Source organism: Vanacampus margaritifer, chromosome 10 (assembly GCF_051991255.1).
Source record: "Vanacampus margaritifer isolate UIUO_Vmar chromosome 10, RoL_Vmar_1.0, whole genome shotgun sequence".
NCBI lineage: Eukaryota > Metazoa > Chordata > Actinopteri > Syngnathiformes > Syngnathidae > Vanacampus > Vanacampus margaritifer.
In genome coordinates this window covers 26671799-26697500 of record NC_135441.1, presented here as the reverse complement: position 1 = coordinate 26697500, position 25702 = coordinate 26671799, and the positions used below count along the sequence as shown (strand labels likewise).

Genomic DNA, 25702 nt, shown 5'->3' with positions numbered 1-25702 from the left:
TAATGTGGGTTCCGCTGCATGTCTGATCAGGAACTTTCTCAACCAGCAGTCATCCAACCACCAGGGGGCGAACACATGGACAAGACTTCATAAAGCTGCCGATAGCAAAGCAAGTGATGGGATCCAAATTTGTCGTCTGGACTTGCATGGGATTTTAGACGGTAATAAAATGTCGCATGATGAATAATTGCAATTAATGATCGTGATTACAATATTAATCAAAAAATAATTGTGATTATCATTGTTGCCGTTTAAAAAATAAAACCTAATTATGGATTTTAAAAATAAAAATTTTATATTAAAAAATACATGGAATTTGAATTAAATCATAGTATTATTAATTAATATATTTTATCAAGTATAATTAATTAATTAATTAATTAATGAAATCAAAATTTAATCAAAAACTTAAAAACAAATTTACAAAAGGACATTTGCGTTACTGCAACTAAAATGCTCGCCAAAAAAAAAAAAGAAAAGAAGAAAAAGATGGACACAAATGGGCAGCAAAGAGCGCAGAGCGTTAAGGCCGCGTGCGTCAGCCTGATGTCATAATGACGGAGCGACGCGACGAGGGCGGGTCGGATTGGGTCGGGCGGCGGGGTTTTACCGCCACGGGCTCTTTGGCCGGCTGCGTACGAGGGGCGTGTCCCTCCCAGACTGGAGACAGGTTTATTGGGCCTGATGAGTGTTAAGCTGCTGCGCCGAGCCACAATGGAGCCTGTGATCTCCCTTTTGTGGCTCATTGGGAAGCACTGGTGCGCTCAGCGGCTCCCGCTCTGTCATTAGACAGATTGTGAACAGGCTGCACGAGGCCCGGGCCAGGGATGACGGAGCCACCAGGCACTTGATTAAGGAGAAATCCACAATTCTCCTGTCTGGTATCGTGTGGCCTCGCCAAACCAGGCGCTCACCTGACATTTTTTCAAAACAAAACATTTTTCATTTATTTGGCCAATTTCATTTGATTTTTTTTGCATTGACTTGCAATTGCAAACTTGAGATACGCACACTTGTAAGGGGGCAGACAACTCAATTCAACTCACTTGACAAGAAGTACCAGTTGTTGGTGAGCATTTCATCCAAAAAGAATCTTTTGAGTCGTTTACTGTCAAACTAAGCCATAAAACAAAGAGATTTACATGTTTATTCAAAACAAGGAAATGACGTATTCATCCTCTACATAAACTGACTAATATTTCAGAAACTTACTGAGTAGTAATAGAAGAAGAAAAATAAGTTGTCTTCTTTATTTGTGTCTGCATCGTACACTACTGCCTCCTGGTGGCCAAGGAACACAAAGTAGAAGGAGCATCACACGGAATTGTATTGCAGCATTAAATATTGGTGCATTAACGGTTTAATGTAAAGTTGTCAAGGGATTACATTTTTTAATCACATCTTAGAATTTTGATTAATCACGACTAATCGCTTCATTAAACAGGCTTTTTTTTTAATCAAAAATTTCTGACCGCCAAATTTAAAGAGTGTTAATTGTAAGTGTTAATTCTTTCAACATTTAATGTTATGAGGACGTTATTAACATTTTTTTGATCTACGGCACACGCTCATCCTCCTTTTTTGTATTCAGTTAATTACTTGCATAATTTAAAATACGGGAACAAATGGCCCAATATTTTGACTTGAACAAATATTCTGAATGTCATCAACATTTATTTAATGCTTTACGTCTTTAACGCATGCAGTTATGTTTATTGCTCAAACACAACCTAACGTAACCGTCCACAGTCAGCTAAAGAACCGCTCAAAATTAATATTGTGGTTCATCTGCATACATGATTAATGTGATTTTTTTTTAAACTTTAACTTTGACATCACAAGTTTAATGCTTTACATTCTGTTCATGTTATTACTCTGTTTTTATAAAGCACAATTTCATAGAATGCTTTTTTTTCATCAATAATAAACAAAAATGTAATTTATTTTTATTTTTAGGCAAATGCTGGAACGGATTAATGGCATTTCCATTCATTTGAATGGGGAAAGGTGATTTAAACATCCGCTGTGTAATCCTCCTGGAGTGGCAGAAGGATGTGGCAAGCATTAATTGATTGTCTTCATATTCCTGCAAAATGCGAAGACATTGGACATTGGCTCATATGTCTTTTGACTCCTCCCCCTTTCTCTCTGTCGTCTTCATCCAAGCCCCATCTTTGATGTCCTCTTGTTGTTGTAAGGCCCGTCTGTGCTCTCGGCGCTTTGATTCGCTGCGGCGGGGGCTCGGGGGTTTAGCGTCCAGAGGTCCGAGGGCCAGGCCATCGCCACTTGTGTCTCGGAGAGGGTCTGACCTCTGGACCCGAGGCTTGGTCAAGAGGAACTCCCAACTCCCGCCTCCCCCCTTTTGATGCGCCCCCCTTTCAAAGCGCTTAATTAGCCGGGGTGGCTAAACGTTTAGCCCGGCCGTGAAAGAGTCCGGGTTCGCGTGTGTGTGGAAGACATTGCCCACTTTTTTTTTTTTTGTGCGTGTCACAAGGTCTTTTGAAACAATGCGCCGCTTGGACAACTTGTTTGCATGGGACGGGCGCGTGAATGGCGCGGCCCCTTTCACGCCGGCTCATTCACCGGGCAGGGTTCGGAGAAGGCCATTCTGCTAATGAAGAGAAGTCCTTGACATGCGGCGCTTCCCTCTAATCAACTCTGATTTATTTGCCTTCTCTTTCTCCCGGCTTTGTGTGTGAGATGTTACAAGCAACTCCGGAGGGGAAATAAAAGCAGCTGTCATGTGACAGGCAGCGGTCGGCGCCGGCGGATAACGCCGCGGCTGCTCCGCCACGTTCGGCATCTTCCCCTAATCTTGCCGGCCGTCTTTATCACGGGGGGCATTAATGCACATTTGCCCGAATGCGGCTTTTCATCATGTATCCAGCCAGCGGTCGGGGATTTCATCTGGGATCCAATTTTCTCCTCATTCTCCCTGGAAAAAAATGTGCTGGAAGTCCTGATGAGCCCGCCGGTCGGCCTCAGCGGCGTCACGCCGGATTCATCAGCAGCTAAACATCACATCTCACGTCTGCCGTAATCGCTTCCCGGCTCGTCCGCAGCAAAGTGCAAATAAAGCCTGTTTGCGGGATTTTTTTTTTTTCTCTCTCTCTCTTCCTTTTCACCGAGGCATTAACGAACGCACGCTTCGGTTTGTGTGCTGCCTTTGGAAGCGCCGCGAAGTCGAGGCTGCCTGTCATCGGCCTCAATTAAGTTGCCGCAAGTCGGACAAATGGGAAAGCCAACCAAACCATTGCATCAAACCCTCGACTGCGGGGGGGGGGGGGTTGAGCGCTTTTCTACTTTACGTACTCAAAGTGCTTTAACTGTTTTTTTTTTTTCCATTTTCCCGACTGATGACTGACGTTCGTTTACTTTGCAGAAATGATCATTTAAATGATCACATTTTAAAACCACATCGCATTAAACAAAGTAATAATATGACATGATTTCAACATGACGCAGCATCAGGCGGTTCGGTATCTTGCTCAAGGACATTTTGACATAGCCGCAAGTGTTGGGGATCGAACCCACAACCCCTAGGTTGGGCGACAATCACTCTACCACCGCACCATGCCATCCCCGAGTGTGAGAATAAGGTTCGAATCCTGCCAACCTTTTTTTTTTTCCCTCTTCACTGGCCCCGATACTTTTCCGTAGTTTAGAGACTAAAACATCAATGTTGACTTTACTTCAACATGACAAAATCCGTTCATAATGACGGACCTCGACTGTACTTACAGTAGACCGATTTCCTCCCTTTCCTTCTTTCCGAAGTCAAAGTTTAACGAGGGAAGAAGGTTATATTATATATTTTAACTCTTTGACTGCCAGACGTTTTCAGAAAAGGGATGCCGTGGGTGCCAGCCGATTTTAAGCATTTTGACTGATCTTTCAAGGTCCATAGAAAATTATGTGTTTGGACTATGGAAACACACACCAAATGAAAGATTGGACTCTCATCTTTCATCAGAAAAAAAAAGTTTGTTTCTACCTTATTCTGTTCTTCAGTAATCAACAATAGAAAATGGTTAGTTTCACCTCTGTTTTGAAACAAACGTCTTTTAACGTCTTTGGCACTCCTCCGTAGGATTTTACTAAACGTTATTTAACGTTTTTGGCAGTCAAAGAGTTAAAAAAAAAAAAAACATTTATTAAATTTTTTTTAATTGATTTGTTGGATTTTTTATTTTTATTTTTTTAAAAAGGAGAGCAATGATGATGTCAAATCGAATGAACAATACTGAGCTCTCCTGTAAAAAAAAAAAAAAAAAGGAAGAAGGTTATATTTGAACTAACGTGTTTGAGAGACACGACTATATTGTTGGATTCTAAATTGTTCCTCCAAGTTTGGCAAAAGTTTGAACCCTGAAACGGATTCATTCCATTCTTTTATTTTTTTTTGGAGTACTTATTTAAAAGTGAATTCAAAATATGAACTCCTAAAAGGCGAAGTTGTGTTCCACTTCTCGTATTGATTTCATCATCTTGCATTTTATTTCCCGTCATCCTTTGTGTCGAACACAAGTGAGTCCATGCCGGGTCCATTTGATACCAAATGGATATTGATCGGCTATTAGGTCCCCAACCAGGCACACAAAATCCTTATTTTGCTCCAAGCCGCCGTCTATGCGTTTCTCTCCCTCTCCCACTTGAAACAGGAAATTCCTTCTTTCTTCTTATAGCGTCTTCTTGTTTGCGCGCACCTTTTTCGCACCGCCGCTTGATTCCGACGTCGTCTTAAAGCAACGTTTTCCAACGGGCGCCTTTTGTCCTAACAAGCATGAAAGGATTTCAGGAGATTTACGCTCTGCCTGTGATTTAAACATCAAGGCTTAACCTATTTCTTTAGAAAGAACGACGAGCGCGGGAACGCCGGGGCTGCACTCGCCATAGAAAGTCATGATTGATTGCGTAGTGGATCAATGACAGGAAATATCCTCCCCGCGTTTTGTTATTTATTGCACTCGTGTGATGACTTGTCAGCATTAATTAAGCCACTTGGACCTGCTGAAAGAGTTTGAATTTGACATTCCATTTCTATTTTTTTTAATCGCATCATATCACATGGTACAGAAAGCTATTTTGATTATAGCTCATGTTTTTTTGTTTTTTTTTCCTCGCTTGCGTTCCAAATATTTCCATTTATGTGCCTGCGCCTGCGTTTTGCTCACCCGTCTTTCCAAACCGGGCCTCCTGCAGTCAGAGATCGATCAACTCTCCATCACCACCAGATTCACCATCCGGAGCCCCCCCGCTGCCCCCCCCCCCCTGCCCTTCTGAAGCCATCCCGTGCAGTGGAGATATCAACAGGGGTCTGCGTGCTTCTTAATTTCCGATGTTGGCGTGCTTACGTTAATTTGACGCTTCCTTCCAAAGCACACGGACGCACGCCCCCGATGTCCGCAAATGGGACGTCGGGGTCGCCTCCTTTAAAAAAAAAGAAATACAGTTCAGCACTACGACACGTGTGCAGCGGACGGTCTCGGTAATTATCCTTAAAGTGGGGCTTAGAAATTGGACTAAATTCAGTCAGTGAATGCTTAAAAAAAAAAAAAAAAATCCAAACACATATTTGAATGCTGCAATTGTACATAAGTTAAATGAAAAAAAAAAAACCTGACAATAAGTGTTGTTTTTGTTCTTCATATGAGGCATCATTCAGCTGGGTGTTTTTTTTTTTTTTTAAGTTAAAATCCCATTTTAGTAAAACAACAGCAAGCATCAGTTTGGCACATGACGCCGTTTATTGCCCTCCCACTTTGCAACTTGTGCATTTCGGTGACCCGAGGTCGAGCTACGATGCCAATGATGTCACGTGACAGGCGGAACGATGAACTCATTCACTCCCAGCCATGTCCACTGAAGGAACCCCCTTCGCTCCTGGCTGGTTTACTGGATTTTGACTTATTTTGCAAGGCCCACAGAATATTCTGCTCTATTGCTATAAAAAAACAAAAGAAAGATTAGAGTCTCTTGTTTCATCAGGAAAAAAAAAAAAGTTAATTTGTATCTGTTTCCGTTTTCAGCAATTGGCATTAAGATATAGCTAAGTTTCATCATTATTCAAAAACCTGTTGAAAACACTGGGAAAAAGAGCTTGCTGCAACATAGCCCTGGTTGATCTCTCATACTCTGCTGCCACCTGCTGGCTGTTTTTTTGTTGTTGTAATAGCTACCATTGCTTTAGGCCACGTCTTCAAGCTGTAACAAAGCCTTCTGTATGCTCTAGCATAAAAATAAAAATATATTTTTTTTAAACAAATACGTTTTTGGGAGTGCAGGACAAAGTATAAAAAACGTATTTATACGTTTTTTTGGGTTTGAATGCGTGAAATGCTCTTCCACCAATGATAAATGACAGTACATGACCCGTTAATGAACTTGGATACATTCGAGGATGCCTGAAAGTCTTATTTTACTGCTTGAGCCTGTGTTGTCTACTCGTTTTTTTCCCCCCTTCAATCGTGCTCAAACCTGTGCGACAAGTGGCATTCATACTGGACTCTTTTTTTTTTTCCTTCCTTTCTTCCAGCTTGTTGCTGCACGTCCCCGAAGTGGTGAAATGTTCTCTTATCAAGGACGCTCCCTTAATGATGAAAGTAAACAACACAGGGCACTATGTTTCCTATTTCCTGGCCCACCCACGGGTGCCAACTGCGGTGGCGTGCGGGGAATAACACGTGCGCGTGCTGCCCACAGTACACTCGGACGCCACTTGCCAAAAGTGAAAGCATTTACAGTGTGAGTGTGAGAATCATCTACTTGCTGCCTCAGTCTTTTTTTTTTTTTCTGGTCCCCTCCCCAAGCGACCGGTCTCCGTGGTGATATGTGGAACATATGGGAAATGATTGTGGGGTTATAAAAGGGCGGTTACAAAAGGGTGACGGAGGCCCGAAATGGCTGTAAACACACCGGAAATAAAACGGCACATGACGAGTTGCAGTTTGTGGATGGCGAAGGAAGAGGAGGGGCGAGCAGGAGAGGAAGGACGCGGCGGGCGTGAGAGCGAGGGTTCGCCGAATGTCAGCGGATCAAAAGACACCAAAATGGAAGACGCCGGGGACTTCAAAGTCGCGCCGCGGCGTGCAAGGAGAGAGACAGGAAGTGTGTGCGTGTTTGAGAAAGACAGTGCAGGGCGAGGTTAGCAAAAGGAAGCCGTGAATATGTTGAAGGGGCGCGCGCGTGCGTCTTCGGGTTCGATAATGCGACGTCGCACTCGACACACGCAAAACAACAAGACATCGTTTTGGAAAAAATGTGTCGCAAAATTGCACTACAACATGAAACAGTCAAATTGATTTCACTCATTTACTGGCAGCCATTTTCACCGAAGCAACCCCCTTTGCTCCCACCTGTTTTACTGGATTTGGACTTCTTTTGCAAAGCCCACAGAATATTCTGTTCCATTGCCATAAAAATATGAAACCTACCAAAAGAAAGATTAGAGTCTCTTCTTTCATCAGGAATTTTATTTTGATCTGTTTCCGTTTTGCAGCAATTAGTATTAGAGCATAGCTAAGTGTCATCATTATTCACAAATCAGTTTAAAACACTGTGGGAAGAGCTTGTTTGCAACATGGCCCTGGCTGATCTCTTACACACAACCGACATTAACTAAGTGGTGCAATATATATAGTATATCGTATCGTATCGTACTCTGCTGCCACCTGCTGGCCGTTTTTTAATAATAACTACCATTGCTTTAAGCGCCCTCTTCAGGTCAGAGGCTGCATCAAAGCTATCTGTATGCTCTAGCACAGTGGTGTCCAAACTCGGTCCTCGGGGGCCGGTAGTCCCGCAGGTTTTGGATATTTCTCTCCTCCAACACAGCTGAAGCTCATCAGCAAGCTCTACTAAGCCTGATAACAATCCTGTTGATTGAAACAGGTGCGTTGGAGCAGGGAAACCTCCAAAACCTGCAGGACTACCGGCCCCCGAGGACCGAGTTTGGACACCACTGCTAGCATAAAAACTTCTTTTTTTTTTAATGCATAAATACGTTTTTGGGATCATGCCAATATTTAAAATAGAACGTTTTTATACGTTTTTTGAGCGCAAATGAGTTAATGAAACCTGAAACGTTCAAGTTAAATTTACTAAACAAACAAAATAAGAGTTAGTTACAATACTTAGTCTAGGGTGATCAGATGTCCCGTTTTGATGGGACGTCATGTCCCTAAGAAATCCAGCAAAATAGAACCATCTTTTTTTTTTTTGTTGCATATTTGTGCGGTCCATAATGTTGTCATAGACCGACGCACGAGCGCTCTTCATTTGCCGTCTCATTTACCGTGTTTAGGAATTTGGCGGACCAGGTTGCGCAATGCTGGGGGACACAGCACCTTGTGGCAATTTGGTGACAGAAGGGGGAGACTAGATCTGAACAGCTGCACCAGAAGAGAAAATATGCAGCATCCAATACTTTCACATTCATTTCATTCTTCCATTTTGTTAGTTTGTTATTTTTACATAAATTTTTGTATATTTTTTTTAGACTTTGTTTCCATATATTTTGAAACTCTAGCCCTATTTTAAAACCCTAATTTGAGACCCTAGCCCTAACCCTTCAAACTAGGGCTAGGGTCTCAATATAGGGTTTTGAAGTAGTGCTAGGGTCTCAAATTAGGGTTTCAAAATAGCGCTAGAGTTTCAAATTAGGACTAGGGTTTTAAATCAGGGTTTCAAACTAGGGCTAGGGTTTCAGATTAGGGTTTCAAACTAGGGCTAGGGTTTCAGATTAGGGTTTCAAACTAGGGCTAGGGTTTCAGATTAGGGTTTCAAACTAGGGCTAGGGTTTCAAATTAGGGTTTCGAACTTTTTGGGCAATTTAAAAAATATAGATTTTATGGTGATTTGATTTCCTCTTTTGTTTTGGGACATAGTTACTTTTTATTTTATGGTTACATTTTCAACGTTTTTTTTCTTCTGCCTTCTTAAATTAAATTCTCTGACATCTTTGGCAATCTTGTGCACATTTTATGGAAATTTTCTGCTTTTTGGACATTATATGGCCACTTTTTGGACGTTTTTAGGTCATTTTAAAAACATTTTTTAAATACCTTTCATCTATCTGATAACTTACAAATTTGGACTGTGACATTTTTAATGATTTAATTATTCATTTCGATTTAAATTATTTTAAAGAATATTTTATGTATATCTAAATATGTAAAAACATACCTAATTTCTATACAATTTTATTAGAGATCCACGGGGAGCCACAGGAGAGGGACTTAAGATCCACATGTTGAAGACCCCTGCCTTAGACCAACTAATAGTACGTCTAAATTGTGGTGCGGGTGGTATAACACGATTTCGGATTTGATCGAAGTGCAACAGCATGAATCAAACCCTCTGATCAGAAATCAATTCATTAAATGCATTATTATTATTATCATGATCCTTAATATACATTTAAAAGCATCATCATGACACAACTGGCGGGTGCGTGGAGATCTCCTGCATGAAATCCAGCGAGCGAGTCCGTTTATGCTTCCGCCATGTAGACCGCATGCCTCGCCTTTGTTCAATTTAAAGGCAATGAAAGGAGCCGCTTCCATTGGCCCGGAATCAAGTGGGCCGTGTTCACTCCCACAACGGTGCAAGTCTTTGAATGAAAACGGTTAGACTGCCCTTTGCGCTGGCGCCCCACAGGTCTCGCTCAGGTCCTCGCGTTTTCCCTCCTCCAACACACCTGAATGAAACGATGAGGGTTGTTGTCGGCTTTCTGCAGAGCTTGCTGAGTGCCTTCGATGAGTGCCTTCATTTGGGCTGAAATGTGAACGATCCCGTGGCTATGGTAACATGGCAACAGCCGCAGCCCACTTCCCAGCTGTTGGTGGGTTTTGCGCGTGTGCGTGTTGCTTGTGCGCGCACGCGTGCATTGATGCCGCCTCCGTGCTGTGCGCGGCCTTTCAGTCTTCAGAATAGCGTCTCCACTAATCCGTGAAAGTTGCGGCGCTCTGAACCGTCCGCCAAGCCTTTTCCCACTGAAGCGGCGGCCCGGGCTCGGCGTCCGGGCTTCACACTTGATTGGTCCCTCCCGTGGCAGGACTCCCCTCCCTGCTGGGCGTGGGCCCCGTCAACCCCCCCCCCCCCCCCCCGAACCCTCGCTGGGGCCGCCTAATCAGCTTTCCCCTTGCACCGTAATTACCAACGCTGACTGAGCCCGGCAAGCGTGAATCCCGGAAGCCGGGACCCGGGGCCCTCGCACAAGCGCCATGGCGGTGACGAGTGCACCTGTGGACGTAAAGTCAACTGTTGCGCGGTCCCGCACCCACCGGGAGGTGACGTGTTGATTTGGATGACGCCATGAGAAGAAGCTGTGAGTGGTAACCATCTTCTTGTTGGACTTCAACACTCAAATCCACCCTGCAGGGACACAAGCCTTTGATATGTGACCATTTCAAACACACAATGAGACCAGTGTGTGTGTGTGTGTGTGTGGGCGGGTTTATGCTACAAAGCGGGGACATCATTCTGACTTTTCACAGACATTTTAGAGGTCCCCATTTTGCCCAGACATCTTTTTGAGGGTCAAGACTTGGTTTTAGAGTTTAGTTTGAATTGGTTTATGGTTGGGGTAAGGAATGGGGGCGGGCAATCGTTTGTGATGGTTGGGGTTCGGGGAAGGGGCTAGGAAATGCATCATGTCAATGAGATGTCATTATTTTTTTCAAAAATGGACACAACATTAGGTACAGCAGAACACTCCGAGATCCAACCGACAAGTTTTGTCTTGACAAAAAAGATGCACAAGATCGGATCCAACAGATTTTGACATGCATTAAAAGTGTGAAACCTTATTTTGGAACCCTACTTTAAACCCCAATCAGTTTGAAACCCCAAAGGTGGTTTGAAAGCCTAACCCTATTTTAAAACCCTAACTTCAAACTTTAATCAGTTTCAACTGGGCTCAGACATTTTGACAGTTGAATTTTTTTAACCATTAACTCTTTGACTGCCAGACGTTTTCAGAAACGGGTTGTCCCCAGTGCCAGCCGATTTTAAGCATTTTGACTGATCTTTCAAGGTCCATAGAATATTATGTGTTTGGACTATGGAAACACACATACTACCAAATGAAAGATTGGACTCTCATCTTTCATCAGAAAAAAAAGTTTGTTTCTACCTTATTCCGTTTTTCAGTAATCAACAATAGAAAATGGTTAGTTTCACCTCTGTTTTGAAACAAACGTCTTTTAACGTCTTTGGCACTCCTCCATAGGATTTTACTAAACGTTATTTAACGTTTTTGGCAGTCAAAGAGTTAATTTTACAGCCATTGTTATAAATTGACACTGAAACCCTAGTTTAAAACCCTAATATGAAATCCTGGCTATGTATTAAACCCATAATATGAAACCCTATCCAAGGGTTTGAAACCCTACATTGAAAACTGAGGTCACACATTTTGAGAGTTGAACTTTTTAACCAGTTTAGAGCCACCTACTTTGAAACACTAACCATCGTTCAAAAGCTTCATTTGATTGCTCCTGTCAACATTTTCAGAATCATGGTGCGAGCCAATCGCAATATAAAGGCAACATTGGATCCCGCACGCCGTACCGTTGGCTAATGCACATGAAGCAAAAGTCCAAGGTCACCGTCGCCATAGCGACGCTACAACACATACACTGTAGAACTACTTCAAAGGCCGCCGGGCATGATCCTGACTCTATTAAATGGAAATGGAATAGAACACAAGCTAATGCTAACGCCTGTATATATAGCCTACAGTGTGTGTGTGTGTGTGTGTGTGTGTGTGTGTGTGTGTGTGTGTGTGTGTGTGTGTGTGTGTGGCGGTCAGAAAGGCTGCTGTGAAAATGGTCATTAAAACAACAAAGCCGGCGGTGACTATTGCACTGTACTGTATGTTTTAAGAAAAGCCAATCTAATAAAGCAATAACTGCATTCTGAGGAGGCTCCAGAGGTGGGAAGTAACAAAGTCAAAACTTGAGTTTTTTTGTATTTTTTTTTTTTCTTTTACTTTTAAAATTTGAAAATCAAAACCACCCAGTAACAATCAAACCCAAAAAATGGAAGAATCCAATAACGTCGTAGCCTCCAGGCTGTGTAAATGCAAGGCGGGCGGGCGGGGCGGGCCCCGGGGCCCTCGCGCCAGCGGTGGGGGAGCATATGGGGGGGAGCGTCCACGCAGGTGAAAGCCGGCGACCTGGCAAAGCGCTCCAAAGGCGGCGACACGTCGTCAGACCTGGCACGGGCACCTTCCCGCATTTGGGATCAGACGGCCGGCCGCCACTCGTTAGCTTATTACTCTCTTATTAGGGACATTTTTCGCCTCGCACGGATTGGCAGAGCACCCGCCAGCAAGCCTCTTCACATGGCCCGGCCTCTGTCAGAGCTGATCAAAAGACATTTCTTCACATCTCCAAACGGCAGCGAAAGAAGAGAAGAAAAGAGCCGGAGAAGAAAAGAGCCAGAAGGGGGCATACTGCTCGCTCGCTCGCTCTCGCTCTCTCTCTCTACCCAGGGTTCTTTTGGTGAATGACTACTTTTCACCATGCACCCCCCCCCCCTCTCTCCTTCATATTTTTTCATTCCTGGCACAAAAACAAAAAAGCATGACAGCACGTCCCTTCCGGTTTTGGCCGTATCAAAAACAATTATCCTCAGGTGAAGAATGCGTCTGCAGAATGACAACAATTCCCAGGGAAAGGCTGGCGGGTGGGGAGAGGGGGGTGGTTGGGGGGGGGGGGTGTTGAGGTCCTCACAAATGGGACCAGCTTCCCAAAAGCAGGCAGGACCCCCTCGGTAGTGCTAATGAAAAGTGTAACTTTAGCCTCCCAGCTGTACGTCTCAATCCATAATCCTTCCCCAAAATCCCAGCCTTGCCGCCTCCCGCTCCCGTGGCGCTCCCCATCCCGAGCCGGGCCGGGCCGGGCCTGATTTAGTCCTGTGGCCACCTCGCAACCTGAGCACCGTCTCGGGCTCCTTTCCGTATTTGGGAAAGCGGCCCGGTTTTGTGGACCCCCAAATCCCCTCTGCAGCCGCCACAATGGCGGCGCTGCGGTGACCCCGTGTGACAGCGGACATTTTTGGCCGGAGCTCGGGTTCGCTCTGTGGATGTGTCTCTGCGGTGTGGAGGTGAGTCGAGGGGCTCACACGTTCATGTGTGGAGGGGGGGGGGGGGGCAAGGTGGGGGCAACAAGTTGGGTGCCTACGGCAAGCGGATTCAACATTATACATATAAACATCTTTCTGACTACAGTTGTCATAATTACATTTGAATAGTCAAGTAAAACGTGAAACGGAATCACAGTTATCTGCAATATCATTTCAGGAGGGTAAAGATGTGTCACTATTGCCATTCATTTGTTTGGGGTTTCCATTTCAGATATTTACAATACACAATCTCAGGTAAAAAAAGTGAATTTCAGATACATTCAACTAGTGCTGTCACCATCGACTATTTTTTAGAATCGACGAATCTATCGATTATTCAATCGATTAATCGACTAACCGGATTCATTTGAATTTTGCATTAATTAATTAAAGTGTATTAAAAAAAAATCCCCCCGATTAATATTATTTAACTAGTGATTGGTGTTTATTTCGTATCCGTACAGTGATAATAAAAATAATAAAAAAAAGGGGTGGGATTGATGTTGTACTATGTTACCGGTTTCGTCATTGTTTTCCAAAGTAAAAACAGATGTTTGCAAATGTCTTATTTCGATAAAACACAGTTTTCTTTCATGAAGTACTACAGAAATCAGTAAACAATTAACTGTTGATATGCTGAAATCAGAGGATTTGGACCATTTGAAATAATAAAAAAAAAAATGGCTCCAAATGATTACTCGATTATTTAAATAGTTGTTGATTCATTTGATAATCGATTACTTGTCGATTATTTTTGACAGCTCAACATTCAACTGACTCCAGTTAGAGATATCTACACTGACAATTTGACAAGTCATAAATTCCATTTACAAATTTCTATTATGTCATTTTGCCCAGTTCACATTTAGTTTAGGATATCTGAAAAGGGGCATAGATCATTTTTGAACTTCATTTCAGTTGCAGATATCCACTACATCATTTCACCTATTTCTTACTTACTAACTTAAATTTTGATATCTGGGGAAAAAAAGATCAATTATGACAAAGTGATATCATCAAATTGCCTCGGGTGAAATGACATTGCAGATTGCAGAAATGTGCTTGTGGATGTCTGTGATGTTCTTTTTCACCATGCAAAACTCAAATGTCAGATATCTGCTGTTACGCTACCTCACCGTGTCACTAAGTCGTCGGCCGGTCGGGCCTGGCGAAGCGACAGGCAGCTTGTGAGACACCGCGCAGACAAATCATGCTGTCAGTCTGTGTGTGTGCGTGCGTGCGTGTGTTTGTTGACTGGCTAGCAGTCACGTGAGATGCGACTTTACAGAGAGTCAGAGAGAGAGAGCCGAAAAAAAAGTAACCTCCTACGCAAGCGCGGTTAAAAATGTATCGATTCCCAGTTAATTATTCCGGCCATGTGGAAAAGGAAGGCGCTAATTGGAGGAATTATAACTAATTGATGGCGTCAGAGTGAATTGAAACATTTCAAAGAGACGATTGAGCCGTCCGGGCCCAGGAGGCCCGTCGAGCTCGTGACGGGGAACCGGGAAGGCTCGCGGACGTTCCGCTGGAGTCAACGAGGCGAGGTGACCCGCGGCCGGCTGACTTTCATCCGCGCTCGGCTATTTTTTTTGCTCTCGGCCGCTGACGGCGGCAGCAGCGGGTGGTTGACGGGTTCGCCGAGGAAGCGATCAGCCCACAATGTGAGTGCGCCTCCTTTAGAACACCGGAGCGAGTAAAAAGACATCGTTGCTTTGACGGGAAAGCTTGTGGGAAATACAAATAACCCCAAAACAGTGGCTGGAATCATACAAATGAAAAAAGAAAAAAGTAACATTCAAAAAGGGCGCCTGATCTAAGAGCACAATTTGGACCAATGCAAATGCAGACAAAATGGCCGCTGTTGCTAAGCGAACAGGGAAGAAGATGGAGCTGATGCTCTTTGAAGAAAAGGGCCCCGCCCCCTTGGCCTGTGCCGCAAATCAAATCAAATAATAAAAAAATTAAAAAAAAATAGATCGAAGAAACAAACACACACACAAAGTTTTTGTTGGATATGAAACGGTCTGGATGATGTCCGGCGCACGCTACGGATTTGTAGTGACGATTCCGGCAGCGTAAATAAAATAAGAGCAACTTCTCTATTGGAATGAGTGATTACATAAATATTTGGAGGCAGGCGGAATGTGGAGTTTGGAGAGATGACTGTGATGTGACAGCTTCATCGCAAAGTCTGTTTGAGTGGTGGCAGTTAAAAGCGCTTGCTAGCATGACACAAGGAAAGTCTTCAAACGCACCCCCCAACCACCCCCCCCCCCCCCCCACGCGGAAGGTTAACTTTGAGTAATCATGTGAGAAGCCGTTTTCTTTGGAAGCCTCATAGAAAGGCGGAGGACTGCTAACTTTCTTCCCTCACTATACTTAAAACTTTTTTTCTTTTTTTTTTTGCACATTTCAAGTGCGGATGGCGGTAAATAGATTTTTTTTTTTTTTTTTAGAGAGGCTGCCTCATTTGTTGCAAAGAAACAAAAGACAAGAAAGATGTCACTTTTGTTTATTTGAGCCTTTGGAGATGATTCTAACACAAATGGATGACAGTAAAAACTTGAATTTGCCATTACACAAATCTCTGTTAATTAAATCAGCAAAAAATGTTTGTCAATTTGTTGCACACTCGATATAGCGCAAAAAAAAAAAAAAAAAAGATGTTTTATGTTGAACAAATAAGAAGATGCTTGAATCCGTCAAACAGATGGCGCACGACTTGCATTGTTGCAAACTGAGACCAGTTTCACATAAGATCTGATTGGACTCAATTGTTGGATTTTTTTCATTATTATTATTTGTTTTACTTTTGATCAGCAAACTGCAGCTTGCATTTAATTTAAGCTTGCATACTAATAATTGTTAACGATGGAAGCGGGCAGACAAAAGTCTATTGAAGAAGCAAATGAAAGAACGGGACAGCTTCAACTACAATTCATTTGCTTTTGATGCAAGCTTTACAAAAGCAATATATATATATATATATATATATATACATACACAATTTGAAAACAGATGGCATCTTTATATATACTATAGTAAGTTACACTCAGTTTTTTTTTTATGTAAAACTGGAGAAATAGTTCATTAATTCATATGTAACTCAAAAATGGTCAAAATAGGAAATATATTTCAAATGTAGATGGTTTTGTCTTTTTTTTTTTTTTTACATTACAGACAATTTGTTGATTCAAATTTCCGCATTCTTAATTCAAAATGCAAAAAAATATATATTGTAACATTGACATCATGTTGCATGCTTGGTGGGTTTTGTATTTATTCCACAAGGTGCCGTATTTGATGAAATTGTCATAATAAATATGCAGTGTCTTTCTACTTAAAATAACGCATTTCATAATTTCACTGCAACAACATACTCGAAGTAGAAAACGTGCAAAATTCAAATATAAATATTTCTCTATTTTGCATTTTGTCAAAAATGTGAAATTATCATTATTACTATTAAGTTTTGATAGCACAAAATGTGAGCATTTTGCATTATTATAAATGATATGAAATTCTTGCGCATAAGGAAAAATGTATTATTTATTTACGCAGCCATTTAATTTGATTGTGTTCATAATTAGGAGAGTGACGAAATAGTCAGTAAATATCTGATCAGGCTTTTTTTTATTTATTTTTTTTACCTGGTAATATTTTGGGGCTTTCTGTAGTTCTTATATAGAATTTAAAAGGCTTTTTTTTTTTTATCTGAACAGTTGGAATATCGTAATGGATGGGTGGAAATATGACAATTATCCTGATAGTGAATAAGGAAGAATGAGCAGAGAAAGGGAAAAAAAAAATCACCGCCTTTTTTGCAATCAAAGGGGCTCGACGTTGGTCCCGCATTTCACGGCCTCACCTGAAGGTTTTCAAATTTCGCCTTAATGAGCCCACCACAGCTTGCGCTCGACTTTTCCTGGCGAATAAAAAGAAAAGAAAAGATTCGTGAGACAAATGTGACAAGAGAAAAATAGCAGAGACGTCCTCTAAAAGGTGCTCCAATTTCACACTGTCAAATGAACGTCCCCTCGTATTTCAGGCCCACCCTGATGAAGGCTGCACTTTTGCTCTCCGGGCGACCTTTGCATCACATGCTCGCAATTTCGCTCATTTCAGTTCCATCAGGATCATTTGGAATTGCTAAATACAATTCTCGTCTTCATTTAGGTCTCGTGCTGAAATGAGTGCGTGTGGGCCGCTTCCAATTTGTTGACTTTGCTTTTGTATGTTTAGCATGAAAAGGTGTTTGTCAAGTCGACGCCGAATGTTGAACACATCACAACACTTGTCTGAGCCGCGCTTGCTGTCACGCATCACATCACGCCGCTCGCTCCCGGAATGTCTGCCGCACGTCACTCAGCATTTGCTTGGCTGACAACAGGGCCGGCACGCACACGCGCAAACGCACACGCACGTGCGCGCGTCCGTCGTCCCTACCGCAGGTGCTCGCTTGATGGACTTTGACGCGCGCACGAGGTTCAGACGCTTTTAGCCCAAAATAAGTTTGCAGAAAGAGCAAATTTGTTGTTCTGCGAAAATGACTTTGACGGTTGAGGTTCGGATGCTGTGAGTCGTTTGTGCGTCGTTAAGAAGGAAGTTATGTGCAAAAAGTCCATTTAGAAGAAAGGATTGAGAAAAAAATATATCTTAAGTTTAAAACTTTGGCTTGGGATATGAACGGAATCCTGTTATAGTTTTTATTTGCTTACAGATTTGGCAAAAGATTTTGTCTGCTTCTTTAACATTTATTTTTTTAATTTTTTTACGCTGTACGGCAACGTCATGGCAAGGCATTTATTCGACTGTGTAGTCTCAATTACTAATATGGGAGTTAAAAAGGTGTAAGGAAAGCTAAACCTTCCCAAATAGAAGGCCTCGGTCAAACTTGTGTTTATTATTTTTCTCTCATTTTCCAATAGTGGGAGACACACTGCGACTTGTAAGCTATGCTACATGTAAACGCTAACTGAGATTCATAGAAATAAAGGCTTATTCATTGTATTTATCCTTTTTGCTAGCGCTAGCTTGTTATATCATTGTTGGTCATTATTGTGAGATTTTAACATGATCAGTGTCTTCATATAGAAAACATCATTTAAGGAAAATTGAGCAAATGCGTGTGTATCAAACTGGTAGCTTTCTCTTTCAAAAAGGTTAGTGACCTCTGTGCTATGCTAAGCTAGGCTAGAGGCTATGCTACGAGTAAATACATTTATGTGGGACTATTTCCCCCCCCCAAAAATTGTCTACAAAAGGCCATTTAGTGTAACTTGGTTAATTTAGTCGGGAAGTTAATATTCCATGTCAAATAGTTCTTAAACTTTTTCCACCAAGTAGCACCTAAAGAGAGTTTTTGCTAGCTTAGTACAACCATTAAAATAAAGTTAATATGAGGCACTGTTTCAATATTTATTCCGGACTTAAATATAGGGTGCAAAAACGACTTAAATAATGATTGCATTAAAAATTATTGCATATTAAAAGTTCAGTGCAAATGTGTAAAAGTGCTTGGGCAGTATTTATTGCATGTAAATCAATCAAAAACAATTTAGAATAACATTATTGACAGTTTTGCCTTTTATGGTCGCAACTTACTTATAGGATAAAATCATACAAAATTTTGGGGCGTTTGCTCATAATCAAGTGAAACTCAATCATGTCTTCTTTGTTCAGGGTAATTAATGGCAGTAAGTCCTTGCAGCCTTTTGTACGGAGGACAACTAGAGCAGAAAATGTCCCAAAAGTGAGCCGCAGAAGCCGGAGAGGAGGCCCAAACACAAAAAATGTGTTCAGTGAAGGAGACCGGGTCGACTCGGGTCGTCAGGCGAGGTGCGAAACCTCACCCTGACTTTGTAACGCTTGCGAGTCCGCCACCGCTGCCAAGATAGGACCAAATCTCAACTCAATCTGTCACCAAATGGAGTGAAAAAAGAAATGGCGTGCCAAGAGCGCCAGTCTGACGTCCCCGCTAACACACACACACACACACATACACACACACACACGCACACACGCACACACACACACACACACACCTCCTTATCTCCATTTCATTACACTTATAAAATGGCTCATAAAAACGTGGATTCATGAAGTTCTCTTAACACATTAACAGAATGACACTTAAAAAAAAAAAAAAAGGTCAAATAAGCTCTTTAAAGCAAAGTCTGAGTGCTGTTCTGTTAACTGCCTTATTATTTTCCACTTGGGAGAACTTTTATGAGGATTTACGCGGCGGCGGTTATTTGGACGGCTCCTTTTGGCGAGCAGGGCCCGAGCGAGCCTTGGCGTCGCACGTCTGCCACCCTTTTGCACCGATCTGACAGTGACGGTGACAGACCAGGCATCGCCGTTCATGTCGCTTGACGTGTCGCTTGACATGTCGCTTGACATGCCGCTGACATGTTGCTAACATGCTGCATGGAGGATTGCAGGAGGCGTGTGGCGCGCAAAGTTAAGTTCAAGTTAAACTATCGGCCGTGAAAGTGGAATTATTCATTTTTGTTTTCTTGAAAATTTTTAAAAAATAAAATACTCAAAATCGTTATTTTCATTCCAACAATTGCGGGCAAGGGACAACACAAAAAAGGTCAAAACAATCATTTGACTTTGTGTGACGTGGAGAGTACAAAAAAGAGATTCACAATGTTTCGATATTGGTAATATCACCATAGACATCCTCTCAAATGTGAATTATTATTATAATTATATCGATTTTTTTTTTTGCTACAGTTTGTGAGATGCCCAACGGATTTGACCTGTTCTTGTGCCAGTGATAATAAAGTTCTATTTTATAAGTGCAGCAATAAGTTTGATGTAAATATTGTCCCAGATGTCTAATTCAGCACTTCAATTCTGAATCAATATTCTCCGCACTTGTACAAAATGATGTTTCCAACATGCTTTCAGTTTCTTTGACTCGCACCAAAAGTGAATTTAACTTTTTATCAGGTGCTAAAATATGCGAGTGCGCTTTTATCTCATCTCAGTCTTATTGTCATTTAGTTTTAAATATCCACACAAATAAACACAACTTTGTCAAAGTTACCATCTTCGGATACAGAGATAAAGTAGCCTAATGTAGATAGATTGATTATTGCGTAATCAAGCTATGGATGATGACATCATCATATGTGAGTTCCATCTGTGGCAATAAGGCACCTGTTATTTAAAATGAACTCATGCGGCACATTAGCTCATGTCTTTAATCTTAACTTCATTTGTTGAATATCATCATGCACAATCTTTCCATGTAATTTATTTATTTTTTTTCATTGTGGAGCCTTTAACGCGGAATAATATGTAAACTTAACACACAAACGTGGGCACAGACCAATAGAATGAATTTGTGGGGGGGGGGGATGAAATTGGCCAAATTTGGACATAAAAGTTTCCCTCCACTTGTTGCAAATGTGTTGTTGTTAATCCTCCGTCCAATCAAATACAAATTCTCCTACCACAACTGCAAGACTTGCATTAATATTTGAAACGGAGTAAACGTGGTGGGTTTCATAGCACATCTGTGACAAACTACCTGCTGTGGTAGATAAAAGTAGCTAAAAAAGGAGGGGCGGTGGGGGGAGGGGCGCTTTGGGATCAAGAGGCAGGCTCCTCACTGGGATTCTCAACCCAGTTTAACACCATTCGGGGACATTTTCAACTGGTTGGCTCAAACTTTGACACTCTTGACATTTTCTTACCAAGTTAGCTTTGAGGGTTTTTTTTGTATTAAAGTATTATAGCCCTTGAAAGTATCACTGCATTTATTTGCTACGGAGATGTTGTGATTGAGTTCTTTTGGTGACTTAGGAAAGTTTTGTCAATTTATTGCAGTGTAATAGTCGGAAACGGACATTATTTCAAGGGTTTCAGAGCAGGAATATCAAACATATGGCTCGTGGGCTATCATGGAGTCCGATCTGGCCCGTGAGGACAAAATACAAACTGCAGTTTTTCACAATATATATATTTTTTAAAATCACTATTCCTGCCCATTTTGCCCACTTGTGTGCACATTGACGACAACTTAAATGGCATTCTGAAATTTGTCGGTAACTCAGGATTTGATGCAAAAAACAAAAACGAAAAAAACATTCATTTTTGTTAAGAAAATTCTTCAGAGGAGGATTAGGGCCAGTGAAGAGACAAAAAAATGTTGGCAATGTCTCACAATTCAGACTTTAAAGTGAGAATTCTCAATTTAAAGTCAGAATTGTGAGAATCAAGTCAGAATCCTGCCAACATTTTTTTTTCTCTTCACTGGCCCTAATCCTCTAAATTTCAGATTATTCCGCAATAAAATCAGAATAAATGAGAATATTTTCAGAATGTAGGTGTAATTCTTTGCACAAGAGAAAGGAAATGTTTTTTTTTTTATTATCTGTGGTTATTTATAGCTCATTAGGCCACAGCCCACTTTTTAGATCAAATTTGGGTGAAAGTTTTTTCAGAGGGTGACTAGAAAACATGTCTTTTAATATTGTAGAAAATAATGTAATCCAACCCATACCAAGTAGTTACTCTAAAAATGTTCTTAGGGAAAGTAAAAAAATGGCACAGTAAGAGTGATGTGCATTATGTGAACAGAACTCCGCTTATGAACACAAAACAGTTGCTAACCTTTCCAACGATTTGCTAACTCACTGCTATCAATTGGTGTGCTGTGGAAATTCTACTTTGGCTCCGTTAAGTCTTTCTTCAGTCCTTTTGTGATGGCATAATTGAAGCTATCCCGGCACGGGGGTCAGTTGGTTTGACTTGACTTTTACAAAGGACGCAGGATTCCATTGACTTGCCTGGGTTTGTTTAAATCAGCTCTTCTGCACGACAATGGGACGGACAAACCTGCGTCTATTCAGCCGCCTGAATCACCAGCGCCGACTTAAGCGGCAACCTGAGGCCGCGTTAAGGCGTAGCAAATAAATGCGTCTGCTTGTCTGTTCGGCTTGGAAGAGGAAGAATAATCTTTAGGGAAAAAAAAAAAAAAAGCATTATCGGTGGCCAAAATGAAACTGGCAAAGAATGCGAGGAGTGCATGTGGCAGTGGGCTGCTCTATAAAGACATCTGCTGATTGCACAGTTTGGGGAGCGGACGGCTACAGAGACCAGGCTGGCAGGCAAACGTGCAAAAGGGAGACGGCAGGAACAAGAGACGCTCGCAGGCAGTCACCTTGAACATGAGGACGTATGTACACCCACTGGACGCAACATTAGGCACGCCTGCGCAATCCAACATTTTGCCTTGACAAGTATTGTGTTCTGTTTGGCTGAGAGGTCATATTTGTAGTTCGGGGCATCAGACTGAAAGCTAACAACACTTCTCAGGGTGGGTACGGTACTGGTATCGTTTGCCAAAATTAGCACCAAAAGCAACAACCTGGCGCCCGTGGGCAACTAATACAGATTTTTTTTTAGCCTAAGCCGATTCCAAAATTTGGCAGAATAAATTTCCGATCAACAGAGGTGGGCGCTTGAATGAATTTTGAGCGTTCAGTCCGGACACCCTTTCGTCATTGTCAATCCGGGAATATTTCAAGCTAAACGACAATATAGTCGCCAGTCCAGCATTCCTCAGTCAAATGTTTCCGTCCTTCGTCAGCAAAATAGGAATTCCATCATTGACGATTACGTTGACGGATGAAAATACAATTCCGGCAAAGCTTTTAGTCTGTCAATAATTCCAAGTTTTCCGCCATTTGTTCATTGTCAACAAAATAGGCATCAGTCATTGACGGATTGACGGACTATCGGTCAATAGTGATGGAATGCCCGCTCTGATTAGAAAAATATCATGAATAAAAGTACTTTTATTCTTTTGCTCCCTTAACACAACAATGAAGATATGAAAAGCAAACAAAAATATTTAGACTATTTTACCGTACTTAGCATTTGTTTCACTTTACAACAGAGAGGATTTTTTTTTTTGCGCCCACTTCTTTTGTGGGGGGATGTTTGGTCATCGATATCTTTGTTTTTAATGTGTTCTTTTTTTTTTAATGGCTGATCTATTTATTTATTTTGCAGATTTGTGACTATTTTAAAATAGCTGATATTGGCCAATTAAGTCATTTGGGCCCCAATAATACCATCATTAGAGGTCATTTGAAAGAATTTGTTATTTCCAAAATGTGTGTCAATGTGGTAGTGCTTCAAATTCATCTGCACTCCGCTTCAAAAAAACGTTGGTGACCCATGATAAAAGTATGGAATTATTATTTCTGACAAACAAAAAAAAAGTACAGTGGGGCTTGGCAACTGCGATACATATTTGGACTTGAATGTTGTTGTTTTTTCCGTGTATTAGCGGTATAATGTTTGTGACAGTTTTTGAGAAGTGGTGGGTTGCAACGAGCACGTTTGCATGGCTGCATATAACACATATTTGAGTGTGTCTCTATAGGAGAGTGGCCATACATGCCATCCTTGTTATGGTGAATAAAGAGTGTGACATTGCGGCAGCCATGCAGAACTTCACATCGACAACACCCACACGCTTCTGCCACGCTCCTTATACATCCGTGTTGAACTGCACTTGTTGCCGCAACGGACCTCCAGAGTTCCAAACAAGCAAACATTTCAGATTTGTTTTCAAGTCTTCTGATCGTACGTAGACACAAAGCAAATGGGTGAAGGAAGTTGCTGTATTCTCATTCATGAAGTACACGTGTACATTCATGAATCCATTCTGGAAAAACTACCAAACATGTATCAATATGAATATTGTATGGTTTTATTTAATCTATGGCTCATGAGCAGAAAGGGGCAGAAAGTGTGGTGGATCATGTCATCTTATTTCATTCATAAATATGACAACGGCATGTGTCAGAACCTCTGAATCATTCTACAAACTAATTCATTGAACAAATTATTGTTACCATTTTAAAATTAAAAGCAGCCCTGACCACAGCACAACGATGGGTGGGTGGGTGTTGGTAATGGTGGGTTGTCACCAGGGTTATAATAGTTTTACAATTATCATTATAGTTTTTTATTTTGAGTTTTATTATTTTTTATCAATTTAGTTAGTTTTATTAGTTTTCAGATCGGTTGTTAGTTTTTATTAGTTTGCGTTTTTTCAATAATAATTGACTTTTTGTTAGTTTTAGTATTAGTTTTTTTATGCGTGTATTTATAGTGTGCAGGATTAAAAAAAAAAAAATCACGGTAAATATTATGTTGGTAAAACTCAACAAAAAATTATTACATTTTTTTAAAGACAACTCCACCCAATGTCATAAGGTTTCCATCCACCCACTTTCATTTAAATTTTCAAGAAATGCGAAAATAAAACTAGAAATTCGAAAAAGGGCCCGAAATTAGCAAAAAAGTTTTTACGCTTGGAGAGGGTGGATTTTGAAGCGTATCGAAAAAAGGAAAATGCGAATTACAAAAGCAATCGCTTACTGTTTTTCTTGTTTCTGTGGGCACGAAAATAGGCTCCTAAATGTTGATGAGATGTAGTAAAGTCGACTCGTTACCTAATTGTTACAAAACCCATGAAGTATTCTCGTAAATCTTACACTGTTATCTTCCATCATTCTCCTCGAACCAGAAAGTGGCGTGCTACCTCATGGACTAACAAACGTTTGCGCTGGATTTCATAACGTACAGGAGTAGCTAAAAGTTTGGACTTTAATATGACAGCCAGCCAGTGGGTGCCTCGGCTGATCAACAGTATTTTTGCACCCGAGGTAGCATGTTGACAGATCTTATGAAGACATCTCAGGCATCTGGTTCCCCCTCAACTGAGCCACATGTGCTCCTCTGATCACGTCTAGCCAGCGCGCCTCTTACCAGTGTTTTCCCCAAGTCTGCCCTCTCACCAGTGACCTCTCACCCAGACGCTCTCCTCTGCTTTGTTGTGCAGGTCAAGAGTCCAAACAGACGCAGCCGGACGCATGGCCACAGTTTGGTATGCAGATTCAAAGAGGCAGGTAGGTCTGCTCAAGGTGCCCCCAACCAAACCCTCCCGCAGGGATCCCCCATCGCTCCGCAGCTCTCGGGTCAGGGCCCGGGACCCAGTGGGCTCCGAGCGCAGGTCACGGAGGGCTCGGATGGGCCGGAGATGAGACGGCGGACTGGCGTGAGGACGACTGTTTGATCTGGCGCCGGACTGGGCTATGTTACCGTGTTGCTATGGATTTAATTAGCTCCTGCAGCTGCTACTTCCTGGTTGACAGGTCATAGAAAACTGTGGCGCTGTAATCTCTTACAGGTTGGGAATGTCTCATGATTGTTCATGATCTCTACTTAATTCAATAGAAGTACTTTATCACATAAAGACCCTATAAAGTGAATTCAGTATTTTTTGTTTTCGTACACTCAGAGGATCGGTCCATTTTTGAACCATAGTTGGGTTACTTTTGACCCAACTGTTTTTAGAGTGATCTGTCGACTGAGAATGACGTCAAAGTCCTCTCGGGTTCGCATTGGGGACATCACCGCTCACCTGTTGACTGGGTTTGGTCATTTGTCCCTTGCCCCGATTCTTTCAGAACAAATCTACTCGTGAGGCTGTCATGATTCTTGGTGAGCATGAAAATTATTTTATTATGTATAATAT

At 41.8% G+C, this 25702-nt stretch overlaps 3 long non-coding RNA genes across 6 annotated transcripts in view; 2 read left to right on the top strand and 1 right to left on the bottom strand.

The window, feature by feature from the left end:
* Window positions 1-7556, top strand: part of LOC144058757 (uncharacterized) — a 41322-nt gene extending 33766 nt beyond the window's left edge. The window contains exon 4 of the long non-coding RNA XR_013295476.1: window positions 6536-7556. This is a non-coding gene — a long non-coding RNA (uncharacterized LOC144058757). The remainder of the gene's footprint in view (window positions 1-6535) is intronic.
* Window positions 7557-10116: 2560 nt separating this feature from the next.
* Window positions 10117-25702, bottom strand: part of LOC144058753 (uncharacterized) — a 37693-nt gene continuing 22107 nt past the window's right edge. For all 3 annotated transcript variants that reach the window (XR_013295468.1, XR_013295470.1, XR_013295469.1), the window contains 2 exons: window positions 17000-17056; window positions 10117-10374 (listed from right to left, as the gene is read on the bottom strand). This is a non-coding gene — a long non-coding RNA (uncharacterized LOC144058753). The remainder of the gene's footprint in view (window positions 10375-16999; window positions 17057-25702) is intronic.
* LOC144058756 (uncharacterized) overlaps window positions 12745-25702 on the top strand; it is a 38628-nt gene continuing 25670 nt past the window's right edge. For both annotated transcript variants that reach the window (XR_013295472.1, XR_013295473.1), the window contains exons 1-2: window positions 12745-13110; window positions 25007-25073. This is a non-coding gene — a long non-coding RNA (uncharacterized LOC144058756). The remainder of the gene's footprint in view (window positions 13111-25006; window positions 25074-25702) is intronic.